General features: G+C 48.7%; 2 non-coding genes across 2 annotated transcripts; one reads left to right on the plus strand and one right to left on the minus strand.

Moving 5' to 3' along the window:
• Nucleotides 1-9,001: 9,001 nt before the first annotated feature.
• Nucleotides 9,002-9,075, minus strand: trnan-guu (transfer RNA asparagine (anticodon GUU)). The gene has a single exon. It is a non-coding gene; the product is annotated as a tRNA-Asn (tRNA).
• A 1,735-nt stretch (nt 9,076-10,810) lies between these two features.
• trnan-guu (transfer RNA asparagine (anticodon GUU)) lies at nt 10,811-10,884 on the plus strand. Its single transcript has one exon. It is a non-coding gene; the product is annotated as a tRNA-Asn (tRNA).
• The last annotated feature ends 13,635 nt before the right edge of the window (nt 10,885-24,519 follow it).

Genomic DNA, 24,519 nt, shown 5'->3' on the forward strand with positions numbered 1-24,519 from the left:
ATAAGTACAGCTGAGTATCATCAGCATAACAATGGAAATTTATGCCATGCTGTCTGATAATGTTATCTAATGGAAGCATGTATAAAGTAAAAAGAATCTGTCCAAGCACAGAACCCTGAGGAACTCCATGACTTACTCCAAAGTGTGAGGAAGATTCTTCATTTACAAGAACAAACTGGAACCTATCAGATAAATATGACTTAAACCAGCCTAATGCAGTTCCTTTAATCCCAATAAGATGTTCAAGTATCTGTAACAGAATGCTGTGATCAATCGTATCAAATGCAGCACTGAGATCCAACAGGACAAGTACAGAAACAAGTCCGCTATCAGAAGCTAACAGGAGATCATTGGTAACTTTCACCAGTGCTGTTTCTGTGCTATGATGCACTCTGAATCCTGACTGAAACTCTTCAAACAGATTATTTCGGTGTAAATGATCCCAAAGTTGAACTGCAACTATTTTTTCAAGAACTTTAGACAAAAAAGGGAGATTGGATATAGGTCGATAATTAGCCAACACTTCTGAATCAAGAGTAGGTTTTTTAAGTAAAGGTTTAATTACAGCAACCTTAAAAGTCTGAGGTACATATCCTATCAACAAAGATATTAATTAAATAAAATATTTCTATCCGTAATCATCAAGCCAGAAGAAAAAACAGAGCTGTACATCCTCCCAGAACTCCATTTAGATCAGATACGTCTTCCACCAAAGAACATAATAGTAGAAGAGCTGGCTTCACAAGTGGAAGTATCGAATCTAGAAGTGGAGGGAGTCAACAAAGCAGAACCACAAGGCATCCCTGAGCCACCAAAAGAGAACGTTACATCAAAGAAGCGTCGACGCAAGAACAAAAAGACGCCAGAAACCATTGTAAAGAACCAGCCGGAAGTCATCCAGGAACCTCAAGACACGGAGGACATTTCATCACCGATCCATATACAGGAACCAGAGAAGATTTCCGAACCTGTGGAAGAAAAAGAAATAGAAAGGGCTTCTGAAGACTCACAGGAAGTGATTCCATCAGATTTGGCTCATCAGGCTGGAGTGCCACAACCAGACGTGGTCCCACAACTGGTGAGTGACATCGAAATGGAATTAGTCCCACAACCAAAAGATGTCTCAGAGCCACCGAAAGAGAAAGTTTCTTCTAAAAAGCGTTGACGCAAAAACAAAAAGACGGTAGAGACCATTATAAAGAACGACCAGCCTGAAGTCATCCAGGAACCTCAAGACACCGAGGACATTTCATCACAGATCGTTGTCCAGGAACCACTTCCAGAAAACAATCAAGAAAGAACTTTCATTATCATCGAAATGGAACCAACCTCTAAACATTCAGAGGACTCTCCAACATCAAACCCCTTACATGCCACAGAAGACATGTCTCTTAAACTTGCAGTACCAGAACAAGCAGTGGACAAGTTTAACCCCTCAGAAGAAAGACCAGAGCTGCCTTCAATGTGGAGGCGCTTCAAAAAATATATGACGCCAAAACATCGCCGACAACAACATCAAGAGAGAAAGTAGCGGCAGCATTTAGTATTCGCACATAAGACTAGTCAACCAATGAAATCTCTATACATCCTGTTACAGTAACATCAATAAAAATACTTAAAATGTAGATATCTTTTGTACGGCTCTATCTTTTCATCCTGAACAACTGCACTGACTGAAAGTATCAGTGCATTGTTCTCACAACTGTTAAGAGCATTATTGTGTCATTCAAATAAGAATATGAATATGTTCCTACAAAAATTATTATTACATTGATTTATGTGTTTAAATAAAATAAAACATTGTAAAAATAAAAAAAGCTAAATTTGTTTGGATTCTTTTATCAAAATAAGAAACCGTTTTACTTGTCAATTAAAAGGTAATTTTCTTCAAAAGTTATTCTTCCGAGGACAAATAAGGTATTTCTTATATTGTTGAGGGTTTGATATCACCTTTTATTGTACATATTTATGCACTGTGCTTACATAGAGTTGATACACTCCTTTTTGAATGAAACAAGCATTGACCCCACAGTGTGAAGGGTTAGAACACTACATGCTTACAGGAGGAGTCAAAACAGGTCAAAACATTTGAACCATGAATAGATTTTACTCGTTATAAGATTAATTTCACTGTTTAGTGTCACGACAGCTGGAATGTACATCAGCATATGGATTAGTGTCTAACAGGAGGACTCCACTCTGGACGCACAATTTTCCTCTTGCCTGCGGAAGGATTAAAGATCTTGGACTTTCTATATGAAGACAGTGGAACAAAGAGTAGATTTTATTTACCAATCTGACAACATCATTTACAACTAAAAGTACTCTTCAACAGAACAGAACAATTCAGGAAACACTGATCAGCATCAACGCCTGAACTCATTCAGCAGTGTGGTGAAAACAGAAAAATACTGAAACTTCTCTGTTTAAAGGAGAAACTTTCAGCTGTGGGGCAAGATTTCCCTGCAGGTTCCTGATTTTCTCTTTGTTCGCTCAGTCTGTTGTTTTCTGTCCTCACTTTAGTCAACACAGTCCGACAGTAAAAAGCTCATTCTCTCTCTTTATCTAGTGTTTACATCACTGTGTCGACAGCACAGTTACACATGTATGCTGTTCAGTCAATGTTGACTTTTTATGCTGTTTCACATGTTCTGCTTTGAACATAAAATCTGACATCGTGGAGCTTTTATCATTAGCATCAAATATTTAAACATTGTTAGACATAAAAACATCCATTCACTCCATTCAAATTGTAAGAATGTTTGTGTCAGACAGGAAAAACGGGATCACACTCCTCAGCCTCCCTGGTAAGGTCTATTCGGGGGTACTGGAGAGGAGGAACCACATTTTCACAGTTTTCTGTGTAATGGTTCGTTATAAAAGAAGAGTCCACAAAGCCTGAGTAGCAGACCTGTGCTTCATCTTGACTTGAGGCATTTCAGGAGAAACTGTCTTGCAATTACAACCCCAGGGAGCCAACCAATGAATCTGGTTTTAATTATTGTCAAAACAGGTAAACTTTCTTTCACTTTAGTCTCATGGCATACTAATAACCATTTGAATGATAGAGGATGTGTAAATAACTAAAATGATTTAATTTAAAATGACTCCTCCGCATGTGGCCCATCCAGGTTGGTACCTGTTGAACACACACATGCACAGGGTCACACACTCATGGAGACAGATGCCACACACTGGAGCGGTGGGGCAGCCAATCACAGCGCCCGGGGAGCAGGGGGGGTACGGAGCCCTCCTCAAGGGCACCTCGGCCGTGGAGGTGGAGGTTGACTACCACTCCTCCAGTTGTCAGTCCACCAATTTTTATTTTTTTTGCGCTCTCTCTAACCACAGAGCCTGACAGCTTGTGGGTACAGTGGGACACGTTACCCCGGCGGCTTTCGATTTACTACCAAACATACAAGTGGTTGCCGATAGGAAAAATGTTCAGTTTGGTTGAGGAGTGGAAAATAGGGGCCCTCATAAGAAGGTAAAAACTTCCGTACCTTGTTTTTCACCCTCTTGTTGCCTTTTATCAGGTACCAAACTGCATCACCAACTTTGTGTTGGACCTGACAGATATTTTTGTCGTACTGTCGTTCAACAGATTTCCCTAGCACTTCCCGTGCCAGCTGGTGTGAGAGCTCTAGCCGTTCTCTGAGCCGCTGGACATGCTGTGGAGGTGTGTTTGAGTGGTCAGTGTCCGGGGGCAGACCTGCAACCAGGTCGATTGGCTCAGTTGTCTCTCTTCCAAAGAGCATCATGTTAGGTGTCAGGCCTGTGGAGCTGTGTTTGGTTGCTCGATAGGCCATCACTGCGTACGGAATCATGACATCCCAATCCCAATGGCAACACTCTGCAGTAGTGGCCAATATTTTCTGCAGGGTGGCATTAAAGCGCTCCACTTTTCCGTCGGACTGCGGGTGAAAGGGTGTTGTTCGTGTCTTGTTAATCCCCAGCAGGGCGCACATCTCCTGCAACACTGCTGATTCAAAGTTGGTGCCCTGGTCGCTGTGCAGGCACTGTGGGGCTCCGTATCTGCATACCCACTCTGAGGCAATCTTCTCTGCCACTGTCACTGCTTGCTCATTGGGAACAGGGTAGGCCTCCACCCATTTGCTGAAATAGTCTTGTACGACCAGTATGTAGCTGTTTCGCCTCTCCGTTTCATTCAGAGGTCCCATCAAATCAACTGCTATCCTCTCCATAGGAGCACCAACCCGCACTGTGCCCATGGCAGCCTGAGGAGTTTTCTTCGGACGAGCCTTTGCAGCGCAGCTGGTGCAGGTGCGGCACCAGAGTGTGACATCGTCCTTCATATTATACCAGAAGTACCTGGCCTTAAGGCGTGCAAGCGTCCTCTCCACCCCAAAGTGACCACCCACTGGGCCATCATGCATCTGTTGCATCACAGAGGTACGGTACTGGTGAGGCAGCAGGATCTGGGGATAGAACACGTGACCTTCTGCACAGTAGAATTTTCTCAGCAAGACTCCATCCTTCTGATAGAGTCGTTTCCATTGCGCCCAGTATGCTTTAGTAGCTGAGCTGCAGGGTGCTACGTCAGTCCACGATGGTCGGTCTCCTGCGTCCATTCACTTCCTCACTGGTGACATATCTGGGTCAGTTAGTTGGGCATTGCTCAACTGTTCTAGAGTCCAGCCGCAAAACAGGTTAGTGTGAAGTGGCTCACTCACCCTGTGGATGCTTGGACAGGTGGGGGCACAGCTGTCGTTGTCGGAGGTGTCCTCTACCCCCACTGGAGGTTGCTCTCCACAGCAACCACTTCAGCTGGAAAGTCATCTAAGCTGTACTGCACTGCTTTATGCTGATGCCGGACACTTAGATTAGGCTCTGGCACCGTACATGGGCACGACTCACGGCACGGCCTCCTGGAAAGTGCGTCTGCATTTTGGTGGTGTCTCCCAGGGCGATGGATCACCTGGAAATCATACTCTGCAAGTTTCTCGATCCAGCGGGCGAGCTGGCCCTCTGGCTCTCTCAGTCTAGTCAACCAGCGCAGGCTGCTGTGGTCGGTGCGGAGGGTAAACGGCCTTCCTAGCAGGTATTGCCTGAAGTGGGACGTGAACTCCACCCCTGCCAGGAGCTCACGTCTGGTGGTGCAGTAATTTTGCTCTGTAGCTGACAGCCGCCTGCTCCCATAGGCTAGAACCCTCTCCTCACCCCCTTGTGTTTGGGAGAGGACTGCTCCGATTCCCCAATCACTGGCGTCTGTGTCGAGAAACAATTCGCCATTGTCGAGGGGGTAGCCTAGCACAGGCGCAGATGTCAGCCGGCTTTTCAGTGTCTCGAATGCCTCTTGACATTCAGCTGTCCAGTCGAAGCGTGCATACTTTTTGGTGAGTTCATGAAGTGGCTTAGCAAGTGTGGCGAAATCCTGCACGAAACGTCTGTAATAGGACGCCAAGCCGACGAATTGCCGTACCTCTGAGATGTTTCTGGGTGTTGGCCACTCAACCACTTTCTGGATCTTTTGGGGGTCGGTGGCGACACCTCTGGCAGAGACGATGTGCCCCAGATAGGCCACTTGCTCCCGGAAAAGGCAGCACTTGGAAGGCTTCAGCTTGAGGTTGGCTTCATGTAGTCTGGTGAACACTTGGCTAAGTCGCTCCAGCATTTCAGTAGCATCCCGCCCCAGGACTATAATATCGTCAAGATACACCAAACACGTCTCCCACTGCAGCCCAGCCAGAACACGATCCATAAGTCGCTGGAACGTGGCCGGCGCGTTGCAAAGCCCAAACGGCATCACATTCCACTCAAAGAGCCCTTTCCGTGTGCAGAAAGCAGCAGCTTTGCGGGCCCTTGGTGTCATCTCCACCTGCCAGTAGCCTGATGTTAAGTCCAATGTGCTGAAGTACTTGGCAGTGGAGAGTGTGTCTAGAGTGTCCTGGATGCGTGGTAAGGGATAAGCGTCCTTGATAGTCCGTTCATTTAAAGGTCGGTAATCCACACATAACCGTGAGCTCTGATCTTTCTTTCTTACCATGACGATCGGTGCGGCCCAGCTCCTGTTGCTGGGTTGGGCTACACCGTTCTCAAGGCTTTGCTGCACCTGTTGGTCTGCTGCAAGCTGTTTGTCACTGGCCATCCTGCATGGCGGCTGTTTTATAGGTGGCCCAGGGGTGGTCAGGATATCGTGCTGCACAAGGCTAGTGCGGCCGAGATCGGTGGGCCCCGTGGAGAACACGTTGCTGTATGATTGCAGCAGGCTGGCCACCCTTCTATGGTCATCCTCTGACAGGCTGGCACAGCTCTCAGTGTACAGGGACTGCAGGTGACTGGGGACAGAAACAGAGTCAGAATTAACAGGCTCGGACACTGTTAAGGCCTCCCTTTGCTGAAGCTCTACCTCTCCCATAACCTTTGCTGGCTGAAGGAGGCCGGCCACAGACCCTTTCATTAGCGTGACAGGTGCAGTGCCAGGGTTGAAGACTCTGATGGGGATGTTGGTTGATTGCCGCGTCCGAACAACAATGTGGGCCACTAACACATGGTGCTTTTCGATGAAGCTTTTGGTTGGGCTCAACATCATGTCTCCACTAGCTGCATGGCGGAGGCGGGCCATGCCGGGCACTACATATTCACAACCCAACGCTAACACAGTTGTGCAGGCCACTCTGACAATATGCACCTGAAGCTGGTGGTTTGGGTTAAAACGGGGGACCTTTTCACCGAAGAGGGTTATCTCTCTGTGACCATAGTCCAGGTGGGCACGTGCCTGCCGCAGAAAAGGGTGCCCCAGGATAACCTCGGTGCCCTCAGCCGTGTCAGCTATGATGAAATTCACATTGGTAATCCTGCTTGCCACGAGCACTGGCAGACTGACTTCCCCCATGACTGTCAAGCCCTTGGGCCCGATGCCCTGTAAGACCTGTGCAGTGGACGGCTGAATCTGGGGTCTGGACTCGACAGGAATAGAGTCAAAGTGGTGGAGAGGCAGCACATTTCTCTGAGCAGCAGAGTCTAGCAGAGCACACATTTCCAGTCCATGTACTAGTATTTTAACACTCATTTCACCTTCCAGGCCGCTGGTGCAGGTAACCACGGTGCCGGGACGGAGAACTGGGGTCAGGTCGACACTCGGGGTGTGCGGTTTGGGTCGACGAGGAGAAGGGCAGTTCCTCTGTATATGTCCTACACCCGAACAGTTGTGACAGATGATCTCGGCTGAGGTCATCTCAACATTTCTGTTTTTCTTTGGCAGCCACTGCTGGCGAAATCTCGGTTTCCTGTTTGTTGGGTTGGTGGACCTCATAACTTCCCCTCCTAGTTCATCACACAGCATCACACCTGTATCTTCGCGTACCGTTGCTGCCCTGGCTCTCCGCTCTGATGAACCGCGTTGACCTGGCTGCATCAGCTGGGTGACCGCTCTGGCAGCCCTTCTGGTCGTCTCGTACCGGTGTGCTACTTTGTATGCTCTGGCCAGGGTGCGTGGCTGCTCCTCCAGTAGTCTTTGAACCACTTCCTGTTCCCGCTCTATACGATCTGCATACACAATGGAAACTTTTTCGTAGATATCATCCCTCAGACTGTGCAGAGCCTCACTCGTCCCTCTCACTCTCTGTCTCAGTTCAATGCCTATGGCTGCTGCATGCTCCAAACATGGCCCATAGGCGGCATCCACTTCATCCACAATACACTGGTAACTCCACCGAGTAGATCTGGGGTTTTTGTGGACAATAGCACCAGCAGCACCAGTCAGGCTAAAACTGAGCTGCACGGCCATGGTCTTCTCTGACCAGTGGTTGGCCTGAGCACAGCTCTCAAACAGGTAGAGAAAGCCTTTCCATGACCCCGACCCATCAAAACGACCTGGCTGTAAGGTGGGGATTCTCTCTCTCTGCCCATACTGTTCATCATCGCTACTGTCCATAAAATCACCGCCCACATCATGTGAGAGGAAGGACGTTGTGGGGCAGGCTCGGCCCTTCTCCAGCTAGGCTGTGAATATCCTCTGGAGTCATGCTCTTTACCCCGGTGAAATGGTGCATCACTGGGAGGGGCAGAGTAACAACCATGAGCCCGTTCTGCATAAACGTGTCTCACAGACTGGGACATACAAGGTGTGAAGGGGGGCACAGAAGACTGGGAGACTGGTGTATGGGCCAGAGTGGCTGGGTTCATGCTGGCATGCACATTGTTTGCAGGGGAAAAGGGGTTCGCTGGCCGTCCATCAAAAGTCTGTTTAAAGTCATTGTTCATGCCGTAATGTACGGCTACAGCTGGGGTAGAAACCATATTTCCAGGGCCAACCCAACAGTATTGAGGGGGAACCATAGACTCACCGACCGCTGCGCCGTCCTGCTTTGCTGGCGTGTGGAAGGGATTAGTCAGTGCTGAGGGCGGTGGGGTCAGTAGCCATGTCCCGCTGAGCAGCGCTGTCTTTGGACGGGCTACCGCTTCACCTGCGGCTAGCTCCGTTGCTCCGGCGGTTAGCTCCATGCTAACTAGAAACGGGTTATAACTCTCCCCGCCGGCGACACATCTGCTGCCAGTTGAATCAACAGAGTCCGTTATGTCCGTTAAAAACGGATTGGTGCTTACGTTTGGGCTAATGAGCTCCCCGTGTCTTTCAAAAACATTGCCGCGTGTCGCCATGCTCTCTCGCGTTCACAGCTCTTCTTCTCACTTTTAGCCAACTTTTAAATCCCGGACGAGCCCCCAGTGTTACCTTCTTAACCCCCTGCCTCCGAACCGTAGTAAGGAGCTGGTCTTTATTTTCTGGCTCGTTACCGGTAACTGGCAATCGTAGGGTCCGGGCCAAAGTGTGGGGCGAAATGAGAACGGAGTCAAGGCTTTTTTGTGCGGAACGCAGGTTTTATTCGATCAATCTTTTTTTATCGACTCTCTCCCTACACACGTACGTCACACACACACAGACACCGTTTTAAAGTGGCAGGGCTGGACGGTGACACCGTGTTCTGAAGACATGGCAGCAATATGTTTAACATATCAACGATTTATTGGTGAAACTACTCGTCCCTGGGTGGACTCGAACCACCAACCTTTCGGTTAACAGCCGAACGCGCTGGCCGATTGCGCCACAGAGACTCTGTCAGCAACCTTATCAACCCGTATCAACGCGACGTGTATTTGGAATGTTTTGGAGGTGCACGTCAGGCTACGGCGTAGGGGTCCACGTCCACGTCGTAGCTACATCGTCGAAATGACGGAGAAGTATAAACTACGTTTTAGAGATCAGTAAGTCTAGAGTGTGCCCCCTATTCTGTGTGGCCTCTGCTACATGCTGAGTCAGCCCAAAGTTGTCCAGAGTGTTACTCAGGTCTTTAGTCCCTTTGTCCTGAGGGTTGTCCATGTGGATGTTAAAATCACCAACAATAATTACACAGTCAAAATCAACACAGATCATAGACAGCAGTTCACTGAGGTCATCAAAAAAGTCTCAAAAAAGTCTGCACATGCTCATCACAAACAAAATGTAGAGGACGTAGCTTCATCTTGCTCTGCCTTAGTTTTGCTGTTGTTGGTGGTGGTGGTGAAGACGTCAACCGGAAGTTGCTCTATTAGCGATAGATGAAATGGGCACAGCGCCACCTGTCGTACTGAGACGTGCTTTTTACCAGTGATTCGATTCATTCACCTCCATATATCCAAGGATAATTACCCTTGCTCAGATAAGGAGCATAACCCAACTATAGCTATAATCGCGTTAATCTCATCATGTAGACCCACTGACTGTCTGTGTCATTAGAAAGAAAAACATCACTTCCTGTGAACCACTACAGTTTGATGTCAGCGAACACATCAGCTGTGTGAGGAGCATTACTACCATCTACTGGAATGATTAGAGGTTATTAAGGTTCTTTTCTGCAGGAGCCTCTCAGGCACTGATTTTTAGTTTGAATTAGTGAAACAACGACTCGAGATGAGTATAATCAACAGAGCTACTGCAACTGCTATTAATCCTCCTGCTAGTCCCAGTTTAGAGAAGACGCTGATCCATCCTCTGCTGTCTGCTCGTCGACTCTCAGTCGGTCTCTGAGGTTGGGAGTGATCAGCGGCTGCTGAAAAGGACAAAAAATGAAGGTGATTTATGGAAATAGAAAACATTTCCCTCATCATTAGCAGCTGTTGGTAAATCTTCTGCTGTTGTCAGCTGACAGAATAAAATGTTGTGGATACTGTTCATATCTATGAGTCTATTTAGCTGGGAAAATGTTCTTAATTAACCAAAATAACAGAGCTGCTGTTCTCATTGAGTCGACACCTCCAGGTTACAGTTTTATCAGTGAGGCCAGAGTGAGCAGGAGAGGAGGAGGGGTCGCAGTCTTATTTAATGAATCATTTCAGTGTCAGCAGTTATCTCCTGGAAGTTTTCAGTCCCTTGAATATATGGCTATACAGCTCAAGGCCTCATCCGGAGTCCTGTTTCTGAATGTTTACAGGCCCCCCAGATAATGTGCAGACTTTTTTGATGACCTCAGTGAACTGCTGTCTATGATCTGTGTTGATTTTGACTGTGTAATTATTGTTGGTGATTTTAACATCCACATGGACAACCCTCAGGACAAAGGGACTAAAGACCTGAGTAACACTCTGGACAACTTTGGGCTGACTCAGCATGTAGCAGAGGCCACACAGAATAGGGGGCACACTCTAGACTTACTGATCTCTAAAACGTAGTTTATACTTCTCCGTCATTTCGACGATGTAGCTACGACGTGGATGTGGACCCCTACGCCGTAGCCTGACGTGCACCTCCAAAACATTCCAAATACACGTCGCGTTGATACGGGTTATAAGGGCTGTGAATGTTGCTGACAGAGTCTCTGTGGCGCAATCGGCCAGCGCGTTCGGCTGTTAACTGAAAGGTTGGTGGTTCGACTCCACCCAGGGACGACTAGTTTCATCAATAAATCGTTGATATCTTAAACATATTGCTGCCATGTCTTCAGAACACGGTGTCACCGTCCAGCCCTGCCCCTTTAAGACGGTGTCTGTGTGTGTGTGACGTACGTGTGTAGGGAGAGAGTCGATAAAAAAAGATTGATGGAAGAAAACGAATAAAACCTGCGTTCCGCACAAAAAAGCCTTGACTCCGTTCTCATTTCGCCCCACACTTTGGCCCGGACCCTACGATTGCCAGTTACCGGTAACGAGCCAGAAAATAAAGACCAGCTCCTTACTACGGTTCGGAGGCAGGGGGTTAAGAAGGTAACACTGGGGGCTTGTCCGGGATTTAAAAGTTGGCTAAAAGTGAGAAGAAGAGCTGTGAACGCGAGAGAGCATGGCGACACGCGGCAATTTTTTTGAAAGACACGGGGAGCTCATTAGCCCAAACGTAAGCACCAATCCGTTTTTAACGGACATAACGGACTCTGTTGATTCAACTGGCAGCAGATGTGTCGCCGGCGGGGAGAGTTATAACCCGTTTCTAGTTAGCATGGAGCTAACCGCCGGAGCAACGGAGCTAGCCGCAGGTGAAGCGGCAGCCCGTCCAAAGACAGCGCTGCTCAGCGGGACATGGCTACCGACCCCACCACCCTCAGCACTGACTAATCCCTTCCACACGCCAGCAAAGCAGGACGGCGCAGCGGTCGGTGAGTCTATGGTTCCCCCTCAATACTGTTGGGTTGGCCCTGGAAATATGGTTTCTACCCCAGCTGTAGCCGTACATTACGACATGAACAATGACTTTAAACAGACTTTTGATGGACGGCCAGCGAACCCCTTTTCCCCTGCAAACAATGTGCATGCCAGCATGAACCCAGCCACTCTGGCCCATACACCAGTCTCCCAGTCTTCTGTGCCCCCCTTCACACCTTGTATGTCCCAGTCTGTGAGACACGTTTATGCAGAACGGGCTAATGGTTGTTACTCTGCCCCTCCCAGTGATGCACCATTTCACCGGGGTAAAGAGCATGACTCCAGAGGATATTCACAGCCTAGCTGGAGAAGGGCCGAGCCTGCCCCACAACGTCCTTCCTCTCACATGATGTGTGGCGGTGATTTTATGGACAGTAGCGATGATGAACAGTATGGGCAGAGAGAGAGAATCCCCACCTTACAGCCAGGTCGTTTTGATGGGTCGGGGTCATGGAAAGCCTTTCTCTACCTGTTTGAGAGCTGTGCTCAGGCCAACCACTGGTCAGAGAAGACCATGGCCGTGCAGCTCAGATTTAGCCTGACTGGTGCTGCTGGTGCTATTGTCCACAAAAACCCCAGATCTACTCGGTGGAGTTACCAGTGTATTGTGGATGAAGTGGATGCCGCCTATGGGCCATGTTCGGAGCATGCAGCAGCCATAGGCATTGAACTGAGACAGAGAGTGAGAGGGACGAGTGAGGCTCTGCACAGTCTGAGGGATGATATCTACGAAAAAGTTTCCATTGTGTATGCAGATCGTACAGAGCGGGAACAGGACGCCATCAGTGTGGAGATCTTCACTAACGCCTTGGCTGATGCTGAAGTGGTTCAAAGACTACTGGAGGAGCAGCCATGCACCCTGGCCAGAGCATACGAAGTAGCACACCGGTACGAGACGACCAGAAGGGCTGCCAGAGCGGTCACCCAGCTGATGCAGCCAGGTCAACGCGGTTCATCAGAGCGGAGAGCCAGGGCAGCAACGGTACGCGAAGATACAGGTGTGATGCTGTGTGATGAACTAGGAGGGGAAGTTATGAGGTCCACCAACCCAACAAACAGGAAACCGAGATTTCGCCAGCAGTGGCTGCCAAAGAAAAACAGAAATGTTGAGATGACCTCAGCCGAGATCATCTGTCACAACTGTTCGGGTGTAGGACATATACAGAGGAACTGCCCTTCTCCTCATCGACCCAAACCGCACACCCCGAGTGTCGACCTGACCCCAGTTCTCCGTCCCGGCACCGTGGTTACCTGCACCAGCGGCCTGGAAGGTGAAATGAGTGTTAAAATACTAGTACATGGACTGGAAATGTGTGCTCTGCTAGACTCTGCTGCTCAGAGAAATGTGCTGCCTCTCCACCACTTTGACTCTATTCCTGTCGAGTCCAGACCCCAGATTCAGCCGTCCACTGCACAGGTCTTACAGGGCATCGGGCCCAAGGGCTTGACAGTCATGGGGGAAGTCAGTCTGCTAGTGCTCGTGGCAAGCAGGATTACCAATGTGAATTTCATCATAGCTGACACGGCTGAGGGCACCGAGGTTATCCTGGGGCGCCCTTTTCTGCGGCAGGCACGTGCCCACCTGGACTATGGTCACAGAGAGATAACCCTCTTCGGTGAAAAGGTCCCCCGTTTTAACCCAAACCACCAGCTTCAGGTGCATATTGTCAGAGTGGCCCGCACAACTGTGTTAGCGTCGGGTTGTGAATATGTAGTGCCCGGCACGGCCCGCCTCCGCCATGCAGCTAGTGGAGACAGGATGTTGAGCCCAACCAAAAGCTTCATCGAAAAGCACCATGTGTTAGTGGCCCACATTGTTGTTCGGACGCGGCAATCAACCAACATCCCCATCAGAGTCTTCAACCCTGGCACTGCAACTGTCACGCTAATGAAAGGGTCTGTGGCCGGCCTCCTTCAGCCAGCAAAGGTTATGGGAGAGGTAGAGCTTCAGCAAAGGGAGGCCTTAACAGTGTCCGAGCCTGTTAATTCTGACTCTGTTTCTTTCCCCAGTCACCTGCAGTCCCTTTACACTGAGAGCTGTGCCAGCCTGTCAGAGGATGACCATAGAAGGGTGGCCAGCCTGCTGCAATCATACAGCAACGTGTTCTCCACGGGGCCCACCGATCTCGGCCGCACTAGCCTTGTGCAGCACGATATCCTGACCACCCCTGGGCCACCTATAAAACAGCCGCCACGCAGGATGGCCAGTGACAAACAGCTTGCAGCAGACCAACAGGTGCAGCAAAGCCTTGAGAACGGTGTAGCCCAACCCAGCAACAGCAGCTGGGCCATGGTAAGAAAGAAAGATCAGAGCTCACGGTTATGTGTGGATTACCGACCTTTAAATGAACGGACTATCAAGGACGCTTATCCCTTACCACGCATCCAGGACACTCTAGACACGCTCTCCACTGCCAAGTACTTCAGCACATTGGACTTAACATCAGGCTACTGGCAGGTGGAGATGACACCAAGGGCCCGCAAAGCTGCTACTTTCTGCACACGGAAAGGGCTCTTTGAGTGGAATGTGATGCCGTTTGGGCTTTGCAACGCGCCGGCCACGTTCCAGCAACTTATGGATCGTGTTCTGGCTGGGCTGCAGTGGGAGACGTGTTTGGTGTATCTTGACGATATTATAGTCCTGGGGCGGGATGCTACTGAAATGCTGGAGCGACTCAGCCAAGTGTTCACCAGACTACATGAAGCCAACCTCAAGCTGAAGCCTTCCAAGTGCTGCCTTTTCCGGGAGCAAGTGGCCTATCTGGGGCACATCGTCTCTGCCAGAGGTGTCGCCACCGACCCCCAAAAGATCCAGAAAGTGGTTGAGTGGCCAACACCCAGAAACATCTCAGAGGTACGGCAATTCGTCGGCTTGGCGTCCTATTACAGACGTTTCGTGCAGGATTTCGCCACACTTGCTAAGCCACTTCATGAACTCACCAAAAAGTATGCACGCTTCGACTGGACAGCTGAATGTCAAGAGGCATTCGAGACACTGAAAAGCCGGCTGACATCTGCGCCTGTGCTAGGCTACCCCCTCGACAATGGCGAATTGTTTCTCGACACCGACGCCAGTGATTGGGGAATCGTCGTGCCCATGTACGGTGCCAGAGCCTAATCTAAGTGTCCGGCATCAGCATAAAGCAGTGCAGTACAGCTTAGATGACTTTCCAGCTGAAGTGGTTGCTGTGGAGAGCAACCTCCAGTGGGGGTAGAGGACACCTCCGACAACGACAGCTGCGGCTATGCCCCAACCTGTCCAAGCATCCACAGGGTGAGTGAGCCACTTCACACTAACCTGTTTTGCGGCGGGACTCTAGAACAGTTGAGCAATGCCCAACTAACTGACCCAGATATGTCACCAGTGAGGAAGTGGATGGACGCAGGAGACCGACCATCGTGGACTGACGTAGCACCCTGCAGCTCAGCTACTAAAGCATACTGGGCGCAATGGAAACGACTCTATCAGAAGGATGGAGTCTTGCTGAGAAAATTCTACTGTGCAGAAGGTCACGTGTTCTATCCCCAGATCCTGCTGCCTCACCAGTACCGTACCTCTGTGATGCAACAGATGCATGATGGCTCAGTGGGTGGTCACTTTGGGGTGGAGAGGACGCTTGCACGCCTTAAGGCCAGGTACTTCTGGTATAATATGAAGGACGATGTCACACTCTGGTGCCGCACCTGCACCAGCTGCGCTGCAAAGGCTCGTCCGAAGAAAACTCCTCAGGCTGCCATGGGCACAGTGCGGGTTGGTGCTCCTATGGAGAGGATAGTAGTTGATTTGATGGGACCTCTGAATGAAACGGAGAGGCGAAACAGCTACATACTGGTCGTACAAGACTATTTCAGCAAATGGGTGGAGGCCTACCCTGTTCCCAATGAGCAAGCAGTGACAGTGGCAGAGAAGATTGCCTCAGAGTGGGTATGCAGATACGGAGCCCCACAGTGCCTGCACAGCGACCAGGGCACCAACTTTGAATCAGCAGTGTTGCAGGAGATGTGCGCCCTGCTGGGGATTAACAAGACACGAACAACACCCTTTCACCCGCAGTCCGACGGCCAAGTGGAGCGCTTTAATGCCACCCTGCAGAAAATATTGGCCACTACTGCAGAGCGTTGCCATTGGGATTGGGATGTCATGATTCCGTACGCAGTGATGGCCTATCGAGCAACCAAACACAGCTCCACAGGCCTGACACCTAACATGATGCTCTTTGGAAGAGAGACAACTGAGCCAATCGACCTGGTTGCAGGTCTGCCCCCGGATACTGACCACTCAAACACACCTCCACAGTATGTCCAGCGGCTCAGAGAACGACTAGAGCTCTCACACCAGCTGGCACGGGAAGTGCTAGGGAAATCTGTTGAACGGGCCAAACGACAGTACGACAAAAATATCTGTCAGGTCCAACACAAAGTTGGTGATGCAGTTTGGTACCTGATAAAAGGCAACAAGAGGGTGAAAAACAAGGTACGGAAGTTTTTACCTTCTTATGAGGGCCCCTATTTTCCACTCCTCAACCAAACTGAACATTTTTCCTATCGGCAACCACTTGTATGTTTGGTAGTAAATCAAAAGCCGCCGGGGTAACGTGTCCCACTGTACCCACAAGCTGCCAGGCTCTGTGGTTAGAGAGAGCGCAAAAAAATAAAAATTGGTGGACTGACAACTGGAGGAGTGGTAGTCAACCTCCACCTCCACGGCTGGCCGAGGTGCCCTTGAGGAGGGCTCCGTACCCCCCCCCCCCTCTCCCCGGCGCTGTAATTGGCAGCCCCACCGCTCCAGTGTGTGGCATCTGTCTCCATGAGTGTGTGACCCTGTGCATGTGTGTGTTCAACAGGTACCAACCTGGATGGGTCACATGCGGAGGAGTCATTTTAAATTAAATCATTTTAGTTATTTACATTGATCCTCTATCATTCAAATGGTTATTAGTATGCCATGAGACTAAAGTGAAAGAAAGTTTACCTGTTTTGACAATAATTAAAACCAGATTCATTGGTTGGCTCCCTGGGGTTGTAATTGCAAGACAGTTTCTCCTGAAATGCCTCAAGTCAAGATGAAGCACAGGTCTGCTACTCAGGCTTTGTGGACTCTTCTTTTATAATGAACCATTACACAGAAAACTGTGAAAATGTGGTTCCTCCTCTCCAGTACCCCCGAATAGACCTTACCAGGGAGGCTGAGGAGTGTGATCCCGTTTTTCCTGTCTGACACAAACATTCTTACAATTTGAATGGAGTGAATGGATGTTTTTATGTCTAACAATGTTTAAATGTTTGATGCTAATGATAAAAGCTCCACGATGTCAGATTTTATGTTCAAAGCAGAACATGTGAAACAGCATAAAAAGTCAACATTGACTGAACAGCATACATGTGTAACTGTGCTGTCGACACAGTGATGTAAACACTAGATAAAGAGAGAGAATGAGCTTTTTACTGTCGGACTGTGTTGACTAAAGTGAGGACAGAAAACAACAGACTGAGCGAACAAAGAGAAAATCAGGAACCTGCAGGGAAATCTTGCCCCACAGCTGAAAGTTTCTCCTTTAAACAGAGAAGTTTCAGTATTTTTCTGTTTTCACCACACTGCTGAATGAGTTCAGGCGTTGATGCTGATCAGTGTTTCCTGAATTGTTCTGTTCTGTTGAAGAGTACTTTTAGTTGTAAATGATGTTGTCAGATTGGTAAATAAAATCTACTCTTTGTTCCACTGTCTTCATATAGAAAGTCCAAGATCTTTAATCCTTCCGCAGGCAAGAGGAAAATTGTGCGTCCAGAGTGGAGTCCTCCTGTTAGACACTAATCCATATGCTGATGTACATTCCAGCTGTCGTGACACTAAACAGTGAAATTAATCTTATAAACGAGTAAAATCTATTAATGGTTCAAATGTTTTGACCTGTTTTGACTCCTCCTGTAAGCATGTAGTGTTCTAACCCTTCACACTGTGGAGTCAATGCTTGTTTCATTCAAAAAGGAGTGTATCAACTCTATGTAAGCACAGTGCATAAATATGTACAATAAAAGGTGATATCAAACCCTCAACAATATAAGAAATACCTTATTTGTCCTCGGAAGAATAACTTTTGAAGAAAATTACCTTTTAATTGACAAGTAAAACTGTTTCTTATTTTGATAAAAGAATCCAAACAAATTTAGCTTTTTTTATTTTTACAATGTTTTATTTTATTTAAACACATAAATCAATGTAATAATAATTTTTGTAGGAACATATTCATATTCTTATTTGAATGACGCAATAATGCTCTTAACAGTTGTGAGAACAATGCACTGATACTTTCAGTCAGTGCAGTTGTTCAGGATGAAAAGATAGAGCCGTACAAAAGATATCTACATTTTAAGTATTTTTATTGATGTTACTGTAACAGGATGTATAGAGATTTCATTGGTTGACTAGTCTTATGTGCGAATACTAAATGCTGCCGCTACTTTCTCTCTTGATGTTGTTGTCGGCGATGTTTTGGCGTCATATATTTTTTGAAGCGCCTCCACATTGAAGGCAGCTCTGGTCTTTCTTCTGAGGGGTTAAACTTGTCCACTGCTTGTTCTGGTACTGCAAGTTTAAGAGACATGTCTTCTGTGGCATGTAAGGGGTTTGATGTTGGAGAGTCCTCTGAATGTTTAGAGGTTGGTTCCATTTCGATGACAATGAAAGTTCTTTCTTGATTGTTTCCTGGAAGTGGTTCCTGGACAACGATCTGTGATGAAATGTCCTCAGTGTCTTGAGGTTCCTGGATGACTTCAGGCTGGTCGTTCTTTATAATGGTCTCTACCGTCTTTTTGTTTTTGCGTCAATGCTTTTTAGAAGAAACTTTCTCTTTCGGTGGCTCTGAGACATCTTTTGGTTGTGGGACTAATTCCATTTCGATGTCACTCACCAGTTGTGGGACCACGTCTGGTTGTGGCACTCCAGCCTGATGAGCCAAATCTGATGGAATCACTTCCTGTGAGTCTTCAGAAGCCCTTTCTATTTCTTTTTCTTCCACAGGTTTGGAAATCTTCTCTGGTTCCTGTATATGGATCGGTGATGAAATGTCCTCCGTGTCTTGAGGTTCCTGGATGACTTCCGGCTGGTTCTTTACAATGGTTTCTGGCGTCTTTTTGTTCTTGCGTCGACGCTTCTTTGATGTAACGTTCTCTTTTGGTGGCTCAGGGATCCCTTGTGGGGTTTTCCAGGTCCTTCAGTTTTTCCTCCCAAATGGAGCAGCTATTCTCTGCTGCGACTCTTCTGTCTTTTTCTCGTGTTAGAAAGAAATTCTTTTTCAGCAGCTTAGTCCTGACAATATCCATCCGGTGATATAAATAGTTGATCTTGTCCTTATTATGTTGGTAAGATTCCTGTAATTTCTCTGATCCATAATCTTCGTCGGCAGCAGAGGCATTAGAGGGAATCTCCTCGGTTTGTGAAATTGGAAACTTCCAGGTGACGCAACGAACTTTGGAGGCCTGGGGATGATCCTGCAAAAGCTGGACGTCCTCGGAATGAGGAGTCACAGCCGCAGCAGAGACCTGGGATGGTTCCTTTTCCAACAGCTCAATTTCTGAGCTTGATGTTAAAATTTCTGATCTGTTGGTGGGTTCCTCCAAACCTTTGTTACTGCCAAAAGTAATGTTATATTTGTAGGAGGCCTGGGATTGTTCTTTTTCAAACTGGTCATTTCCTAGGCTTGATGTTAAAATTTCCTGCCTGTTGGTGGGTTCCTTATAACTTTCGTTACTGCCAAAAGTAATGTTATATTTGTTGGAGGCCTGGGCTTGTTTGTCGGTTTTTGAATTTGGAAACTTCCACGTGACGCGACAAACTTTGGAGGCCTGGGGATGATCCTGCACAAGCTGGACGACCTCGGAATGAGGAGTCACAGCCGCAGCAGAGACCTGGGATGGTTCTTTTTCCTCTTCGTCATTTACTGTTTGAGGAGACGGGGAATCCTCAGAGGCCTGGCATTGTTCTTTTTCCAAAAGGTCATTTTCTGACTTGTTGGAGGGTTCCTCATAACTTTCATTATCACCAAAAGTAATGGTATATGTGTAGAAATCCTCAGGTAAATCATCGTCTACCATGTCACACCACTGAAGTTGAGCAGATGATATCTTGGTTTGACTCATTTTGCTTGTTGTTTTTAAGAGTTTGTCAAAATGACTATTTAAGATAGTAATAAAGTGTTGTTTTTAAGAGTTTGTCAAAATGACTATTTATAATAGTAATTAAGTGTTGTTTTTTTAGGCTTTGTGAAAATCGTTTACTGTGACTTTCAAATTTGCTTTTAAAACTGGACGTGTTTCTTCAGATAAACTCCTGACGAACTGTGAAAAAGGAGTGAAAATGTCTGGCCTATATAACATTTGTGAAGTCAAACAACATCAGAGGTGACATCAATTGTGATGTCAAACAACATCAGTGATGACATCACAATTTAGTGATGAGACTAAAAAAGAGCAATGGCGCTCCGTTCTCAGCCACCATCTTGTGTGTGGTTTTGCGCTCTTGTTCAGTTTTATGATTATACATTTTTAAACTTTTTTTCTGTGAAATCTCAAAATATTATTGTCCAGGTCAGTTTTAATGCATTAATTGTATGTTATGGTACTCACAACTGCTTTCTTCATGCCTCCACTGGAAAATTGGATCTTATTCTGTGATGATCTGCAGGTTTGAAGGCCTCTGTTTTGTCTCTCGTCTGGTCTGGTCTGAAATTGCAGTCCGGATTCCAGAATGTTGATTTTTGTTCTCGGTTAATCACTTGATGACTTCAGCTGAATACTTCATGTCACTGTCACGTTGGAAGGTCCACTTCTGCCAGTTTTTCAGCAACCAGTGTAATGTTTCCCACCAGCAGTGTTTACCAAGACAGAGTAATGTCAGTTTTTAAAATGTTTCCAAGATAAGCCTTTTTCCACATTTGATATGTTTTTCCTGCAATTCCATTTAGTTTTATTTATATAATGCTAATTTACAACAAATGTCATCTCAGGGCATTTCAATGATATAATCCAATTAAGGCCAATTTGAGTCATATTCCAATTAATTAATTTAAAAGTGAATCCAATTCATTCACACAGAGCCAATTCAAAAACAATTTACTGACTAAGAAACCAACAGATTGCACCAAAACTTCTCTTCAGTCCAGTCTCCCAAACTTGCATTATATCTAATTAGCTATAACTTTGAAAGTCCCATTTTGAAAGTGGAGTTTTAAGCCTTAAAATAAGTGATTTTCAGGTGGCTAGAATAGAATAGAATAGAAAAATACTTTATTCAACCCCCAGTCAGGGAAATTCAAATTAAGTCAAGTTTCTCATAAAATCATAAATATTTGCAATGATTGTGTGTTAATCCCAATAACATGTTCAAGTCTCTGTTGTGCTCGATCGTATCAAATGCAGCACTGAGATCCAACAGGACAAATACAGAAACAAGTCCGCTATCAGAGGCTAAGAGGAGATCATTGGTAACTTTTACCAGTGCTGTTTCTGTGCTATGATGCACTCTGAATCCTGACTGAAACTCTTCAAAGAGATTATTTCTATGTAAATGATCAAAGTTGAACTGCAACTATTTTTTCAAGAACTTTAGACAAAGGGAGATTAGATATAGGTCGATAATTAGCCAATACACTGCTCAACAAAAAAAAAGAAACTTTGAAAACAGATCTCAGTGGAAGAATCATACTGCATATCCAGGCAATGTGTGAAGGATGAAAGACCACAATTGGCATTAATGATCAACACACAGACTGAATTCAAAGACACCCCTATCATGTGAAAAGGACGAAAGGGCCATTGTAGCAACTGAAAATGATACCAAGTGGCCCCCACATGATTGTATGCATTCATTACAACATTGGGGCATTCTCCTAATGGATTAACATACGGTGCCCTGAAGGGACATTTATCCCAAATGTGGAAAAGAGCATCACTTAACTTCTGAACAGTCAGATGCAACCCTACTGTATGAGTTTAACCAAGACATGTCCTAGAGGAACACAGGACCCACTGCACCAGTACATGGTCTCACAACAGGGCCAAGGAGTTTAACCAGATATCCATGGGCAGCTGTTGTTCAGGTCTGTGTATCCTTCAGTGGATATGCAGAGTACTACAACATCCTCCTTGACTGGAACATGGGCCCAAGGAGAAACTGTTAAGCGCACAGGACACCAGAGGGTCATGTCATCAGTAGTGACACTGACCAGGGCAATATTGCAGTACCCAAGAATCAGAGAAGGCAGAAATTAAAAGTTGATGGTTTTATTCCAAGTAAATAAAATGCATCTTAAGCCACCGCCAGGACAGTCTGGTTGCCGCTGGACACATCCGCCAGGACAGTCTGGTTGCCGCTGGACACATCCGCCAGGACAGTCTGGTTGCCGCTGGACACATCCGCCAGGACAGTCTGGTTGCCGCTGGACACATCCGCCAGGACAGTCTGGTTGCCGCTGGACACATCCGCCAGGACAGTCTGGTTGCCGCTGGACACATCCGCCAGGACAGTCTGGTTGCCGCTGGACACATCCGCCAGGACAGTCTGGTTGCCGCTGGACACATCCGCCAGGACAGTCTGGTTGCCGCTGGACACATCCGCCAGGACAGTCTGGTTGCCGCTGGACACATCCGCCAGGACAGTCTGGTTGCCGCTGGACACATCCGCCAGGACAGTCTGGTTGCCGCTGGACACATCCGCCAGGACAGTCTGGTTGCCGCTGGACACATCCGCCAGGACAGTCTGGTTGCCGCTGGACACATCCGCCAGGACAGTCTGGTTGCCGCTGGACACATCCGCCAGGACAGTCTGGTTGCCGCTGGACACATCCGCCAGGACAGTCTGGTTGCCGCTGGACACATCCGCCAGGACAGTCTGGTTGCCGCTGGACACATCCGCCAGGACAGTCTGGTTGCCGCTGGACACATCCGCCAGGACAGTCTGGTTGCCGCTGGACACATCCGCCAGGACAGTCTGGTTGCCGCTGGACACATCCGCCAGGACAGTCTGGTTGCCGCTGGACACATCCGCCAGGACAGTCTGGTTGCCGCTGGACACATCCGCCAGGACAGTCTGGTTGCCGCTGGACACATCCGCCAGGACAGTCTGGTTGCCGCTGGACACATCCGCCAGGACAGTCTGGTTGCCGCTGGACACATCCGCCAGGACAGTCTGGTTGCCGCTGGACACATCCGCCAGGACAGTCTGGTTGCCGCTGGACACATCCGCCAGGACAGTCTGGTTGCCGCTGGACACATCCGCCAGGACAGTCTGGTTGCCGCTGGACACATCCGCCAGGACAGTCTGGTTGCCGCTGGACACATCCGCCAGGACAGTCTGGTTGCCGCTGGACACATCCGCCAGGACAGTCTGGTTGCCGCTGGACACATCCGCCAGGACAGTCTGGTTGCCGCTGGACACATCCGCCAGGACAGTCTGGTTGCCGCTGGACACATCCGCCAGGACAGTCTGGTTGCCGCTGGACACATCCGCCAGGACAGTCTGGTTGCCGCTGGACACATCCGCCAGGACAGTCTGGTTGCCGCTGGACACATCCGCCAGGACAGTCTGGTTGCCGCTGGACACATCCGCCAGGACAGTCTGGTTGCCGCTGGACACATCCGCCAGGACAGTCTGGTTGCCGCTGGACACATCCGCCAGGACAGTCTGGTTGCCGCTGGACACATCCGCCAGGACAGTCTGGTTGCCGCTGGACACATCCGCCAGGACAGTCTGGTTGCCGCTGGACACATCCGCCAGGACAGTCTGGTTGCCGCTGGACACATCCGCCAGGACAGTCTGGTTGCCGCTGGACACATCCGCCAGGACAGTCTGGTTGCCGCTGGACACATCCGCCAGGACAGTCTGGTTGCCGCTGGACACATCCGCCAGGACAGTCTGGTTGCCGCTGGACACATCCGCCAGGACAGTCTGGTTGCCGCTGGACACATCCGCCAGGACAGTCTGGTTGCCGCTGGACACATCCGCCAGGACAGTCTGGTTGCCGCTGGACACATCCGCCAGGACAGTCTGGTTGCCGCTGGACACATCCGCCAGGACAGTCTGGTTGCCGCTGGACACATCCGCCAGGACAGTCTGGTTGCCGCTGGACACATCCGCCAGGACAGTCTGGTTGCCGCTGGACACATCCGCCAGGACAGTCTGGTTGCCGCTGGACACATCCGCCAGGACAGTCTGGTTGCCGCTGGACACATCCGCCAGGACAGTCTGGTTGCCGCTGGACACATCCGCCAGGACAGTCTGGTTGCCGCTGGACACATCCGCCAGGACAGTCTGGTTGCCGCTGGACACATCCGCCAGGACAGTCTGGTTGCCGCTGGACACATCCGCCAGGACAGTCTGGTTGCCGCTGGACACATCCGCCAGGACAGTCTGGTTGCCGCTGGACACATCCGCCAGGACAGTCTGGTTGCCGCTGGACACATCCGCCAGGACAGTCTGGTTGCCGCTGGACACATCCGCCAGGACAGTCTGGTTGCCGCTGGACACATCCGCCAGGACAGTCTGGTTGCCGCTGGACACATCCGCCAGGACAGTCTGGTTGCCGCTGGACACATCCGCCAGGACAGTCTGGTTGCCGCTGGACACATCCGCCAGGACAGTCTGGTTGCCGCTGGACACATCCGCCAGGACAGTCTGGTTGCCGCTGGACACATCCGCCAGGACAGTCTGGTTGCCGCTGGACACATCCGCCAGGACAGTCTGGTTGCCGCTGGACACATCCGCCAGGACAGTCTGGTTGCCGCTGGACACATCCGCCAGGACAGTCTGGTTGCCGCTGGACACATCCGCCAGGACAGTCTGGTTGCCGCTGGACACATCCGCCAGGACAGTCTGGTTGCCGCTGGACACATCCG

The sequence above is a fragment of the Leuresthes tenuis genome, unplaced genomic scaffold (assembly GCF_036924035.1).
Source record: "Leuresthes tenuis unplaced genomic scaffold, fLeuTen1.0.hap1 SCAF_19, whole genome shotgun sequence".
Taxonomy (NCBI): Eukaryota; Metazoa; Chordata; class Actinopteri; order Atheriniformes; family Atherinopsidae; genus Leuresthes; species Leuresthes tenuis.